This window comes from Anopheles aquasalis, chromosome 3 (genome assembly GCF_943734665.1).
Source record: "Anopheles aquasalis chromosome 3, idAnoAquaMG_Q_19, whole genome shotgun sequence".
In the NCBI taxonomy this organism is placed as follows: Eukaryota; Metazoa; Arthropoda; class Insecta; order Diptera; family Culicidae; genus Anopheles; species Anopheles aquasalis.
Genome location: NC_064878.1, coordinates 42,106,564 through 42,111,563, shown reverse-complemented (window position 1 = coordinate 42,111,563; position 5,000 = coordinate 42,106,564). Strand labels below are relative to the sequence as shown.

Here is a 5,000-nt window from a genome sequence, read left to right as displayed (position 1 = left end):
AATGGTTTTCGTTTGCAGTAAATAATATTTAAATCATGCTAAAGCCTTTTAGAACAAATGGAAAGTATCTAAAAAGGGAACGATCCTTTTAAAATCTTCTTCACAAGGAATAGAAGCAATCATAAACAGGACACTCCTAAGTATTGATTATTCCCATCCCATTATTGGCCTCCTCATCTGTTGAAGGACAACTTTCACCGCACCAACGCAAATCCCCGTTTTTTTTACCTCACCCAATACAGTGGGAGCATTCTACAGGTCCACAAATTGTTCATCGATATCGGAACACTTTTTGTGGCCGTTCGCTTTCGATCCTCGCTCGCTGAAATAATGTTTTATCTGTTTCGCACGCAGTTCCAACGCAAGTCCGTCGAAACAGCGTTTCGTTATTCTTTGCTTCACATGATTTGTGGCTTCTCGTTGTGGAGGAAAGGGGGGAAGTTTTTCTTCCAAACTTCGATGTGGCTAAACATTCGCCGAAAGCGTTCCGTCCGCACGTACCCGTCTTCCGTAGAATTCTGTAGTTTTCTAGTTTTTCCCCCCGAGCCGGCAGTGTCTGCCATTGACGCATTGGCCGAGGGGGGCCTGGGTAGTGTGTGGTTGTGCAGAAAAGTTTGAGATATCTGGATAACCCATAAGCCGGGCACATAAATGGCACATCATTTGTTGAATCGAGTGCGCATACCGGACATAATGAAGCCAATTGTGAGCGGATCGGATCGTGCGGTCGATTCACTTTTCATGCCGCTATGAGTTTGTGAGAATTTTCCTCTGCGTACCCTTGTGTGCGCGGGACTTTTCGCTGTGTGACTTTCTTCTAGCTCAAGTTTCAGTGCCGTGCCGTGGTCCATTGTAGTTGTACCCACGTGCTAGTACGAGGCCGGTCGATCCGGAAAAGTTTTGCACCCCGGGGCGGGGGAAAAGATTGACTGAAAGCCTCGAACAGACCAACCGGAAACTTCACCCAAAAAGATGGAAATAGAATCACGGCCAAAGTTTCGTAATCAAAGCCTTATGGATTGGGGGGAAAGGGTCTCTTTGAGGAATCGTACCGCTCATATTTGGCGGACAAATATCTTCCCGCTTTTGGCGCACTTGCGGTGGAAAGGTTTACTTTGCATTATATTTCACTTAATTTGGTTTAGCCGTGAAGTACCGGGATTGCGGCCTGTCCAACAGAGATTGCTTATGTGGCTGAACGACAGAACGTTACATAAACAACACTACGTCTAGACAATTTTATGGCCGAACGATTACTTCATTATGGGCCGCGCACAGATAAGAAACTCCCGAGAGAACTCTGCTCCCAAGCCCCCAAAACTCAATTCTATTCGTAATATCGATTTGTCCAGTTCCAGTGTCCACTGGCAGGGGCCGGTGGAGAGTAATTTCGTTACGCCACCACCGTCGCACCATCTTGCAATAATTGCTAGCTTGCTGGCAGCATTTTCTACCAGGGCCCACGGCAACGCATCGGTTGGAGTTCATTTTCAAAGAACCCTCAGCACCCTGGGCCGTTTGGCAGTTGGCAGAGATAAGAAGAATTCTTGCTAGACTAGCGCTGGACCTCGCCTGGGGCGGCAAGGGAGTGAGAACTTAATTTACGCTAGCATAAATAATTAACTTAACGTTCTCGTCCTCCACCCCGTGCGGGAGCATGTTTTGAAAACGCAAGCTACATGCAAAGCGAATGTTCTGGACTGGAGTAGAATGGTTGCAAGCCGGGAACAAGCATTCTTCACCGATATGCATCCGTCCATCCCGATGGGATTTCGGGGTGACATGTTGTTGTGTGTGAAATTTATGAGCAATTATGTACCGTACGATTGGTTTCACATACCCCTGGGACCGGGGGAATACGTGCTATCTGCAGGCACAATCCAAAACCCTTTATTTATCCCTAGATGACTGTATTGCGGGGTGGTTGGTTTTAGTCTGATAAATGGTCTTACTAATGGCAATCGGGTTCAGTTCTTCTTAGCATATTTACACTACACTATACTACTCGCAAACATGTGTTATGAAATACGAGGCTTCTCTCTCTCACTCGGTTGAGGTGGAAAAGGGAGTTCCAATTTCGCTAGCAGACTTCATTTGCACAACGATTAAATTCGTCTGCATCGGTACATCCTTGCCACTCTGCCGTTCTCTCACTTCGTCTCTCTTTCGATTGCACTTCAGACAACATGCTAGCGTTCAGTTCAGTTTGAAGCGCGATGGTAAAGTGCAATGAAAATTGCATTCCCCGGTCCTTCTGGATAGACCAGACAGTACCACTGCATTATTGTGGTTTTCTCTGGTCCTGCGTTTCCCTGCAATCGTCATACATGCGCCACGGCAGGGGACATACCTACAACATGTGGCATGCAATGCACCTCGACCGTACAGCCAATCAACCCAAACGAACCCCCGACCAACGGGGTTTCGGTGTACCGAACACACACCGCAGACTACATTTCATGCTCCATTATTTACATTCCTGTCGCCCACCCAAAAAGGGTCACCAGGAGGGTGGACGGCCGCCGGACTCGCCAAAAACAAAACAAAAAAAAAAGGCGAACTGCTTCACTGCAGATCCAACGCCGGCGCCGGCTAGCTAGCAACGTGACCCATCCGCGAACCCATGTCACCCAGTGGCCCCTTGGGGGTTAAGTGAGTGTGATGAGAGGGGGGGGGGGGGGGGGAAGCGAGGGGTATTTTCGGACACGGTGGGGCCCCTGTGATGTGTTTGCTTTCTCGGGCGCATGTTTATCGAAACCAGAAAACCGGATCCCGCAAAAGCCCGGAACGGTAAACACTCCTCCCGTCCTCTGTTCGGCCACTCGGGCTCGATATACCGCCGCCGCAGATGCTACACGAGATGCATGTGCGGTTTCCGCTCGGTGTGCCCAGGAGACGTATCCCAAAAGGCCAAACTCTGACCCGGAGCGAAGGCAAAGCAGCGTAGTAGAAGTGTAAATGTAATTAAAATTATCCTTTAACATATGGCCAGCCTGGTAAAAGGGGCTACTGGTACTGGTTTTTTGGCCCGAGAGTGCCGTTGAGGTGGATGTTTTCCCTTACGTCATGTTAGCTTATGTCACAGGAGGCTTTACGGTACGCACAACGGCCACTAGATTCGTTTACCGGCCGACCAAGCCATTTTGAAGGCAACCGTGGTATTATCTTTCACTCTGCGGTACTGCTTTCCCGATAGCTTTAGAATGTTGGTTAAGGTAATGAACATAGCAATCAGTGAATGGGGAGGAAAGCTTGACTTGACCCCGACGATGGCGATGCTGTTCCCAGGGAACATGGTGAGCGAGATTCATACGTGGGTGCAACAAACTTAAATAACTGTTTTTTTTTTGCAAATTTATTTTAAGTTGAAACGCAAAAAATGTATTTTTTATTTTTCCAAGTAATCTCCTGATTCCGGAGCATACAGGGTGCGCCATCAGGTGGTACCCTATTTTACAGTTGAATACCTCTGTCATTTTTCAAAATATGATATTGATCCGGCATACCAAAAAGCGCATTTTGCATTGTATTTTACACCATTTAGGTAGTTATTTTGGCAATTCCAGCTCTAATATTTACTCTAAGTTGTTTCATAGCCTTTATTTGTTTGCAAAAGCCTTATTTTTCAAACAGACCCACAGAAAAAAGCCCAGAGCAGTCATATGCGGCGAAGCATTCATTCACCATCGATTGCTCGATCGCAATTTCCACTATTGACCGATTATTTTCAATGTAAAGTGTGACAATTTCAGTCCGCTCTTTTAACGTGAAGTGATCCATTACTAAAATGGCATAGATTGAAGTTTCAGAAACTGACCTATTTGTCCAAATCGGCTGAAAAATAACAGAGTTATTCAACTTTAAAATAGGGTACCGCCTGATGGCATACCATGTATTTTTCCTAGCGGATAAGTACTTTTTTCAATCCTTTAATGTAGAAAGATGTAGCTCGTGTTTGGAACGCAAATGGGGATTCAACTTCAGCTTCACTGTTGAGTCTTTTGCCTCCCAATGATTCCTTGAGAAGGCCAAACACATTGAAGTTTCCCACCTCAGTTGGCCCAATTTTCCCCTTTTCAAAGCTGCAAATGTATGGGGGCAAGCTCTTACATAGAAAACAACCATTTCCTTATCCATCTTCGGCGGCGATATCCAATTTGAACCTCACTGAAAACATGGCAGCACTAGGCCGCATTAATTGTCCTGTGGTGGTACGATGTTTATCGTTTCCAATAAGTCGTCTAAAGCAACTGATATTGTGTGTTATGAGGCTCATTTTCAACACGATTACGGATTGCCACGTTTTTTTTCATTCCGTGCCAGCAGTCTGGCACGCTACAGTGTCTTTTCCTCGAAATGTACAATCAATATCTTGAAGATTTGGTTCGATTTTAAGCCTTCTACAGCCAGTAACTTGGTTAAAATATGGTGCGCAAATGTTCCACAATCGTTACGGTGGACACTGAGAGAGTCAAGGGAGCATTCCACAACGTTTCTTGAACTTCCAACAAAGCAACTAAACAACAACAAAAAAGCGAGAGCGTCCATTGTTGTAACAGTAGGACAAAAAGAATCGTTTACATTTGATCCACCCACGTATTTTTATTCAAAATATCCGTTTTTTCCGGCTTGCATTTCATATTTTCATTTCAAATGAGACCCCATCCGTTTTCCTCGTGTGCTTGATGTGTAAAAACCGTGCGATGGCATCATCATCGGCTAAAGAGCAGCATAATTCCCACCGGTGCGCATGGAACCACATATAACGGGCCCCGGTGGAGGCCCTGTATGAAATGCGAATTACTTTTGCAACCGCCATGTCCCTCCTATCACTTTGGGCCGTGTATTCGCAACGACATGATGGCTCTATCTCATCACTCTCATCGTACGGTGCGAGGAGGCGGGGTTACGTTTTTCGTTTTCTGTCCATCAACATGAACATCACTCAGGTGCGACATCCTGGGTGCCGAGCCGAACCGAGCGCCCGAGAACTTTGCCCA

General features: G+C 46.2%; 1 protein-coding gene across 2 annotated transcripts in view; it reads right to left on the bottom strand.

Moving 5' to 3' along the window:
• The window catches only part of LOC126576543 (peroxidasin), a 23,220-nt gene that overhangs the window by 13,569 nt on the left and 4,651 nt on the right, over positions 1–5,000 (bottom strand). The window lies entirely within an intron of this gene.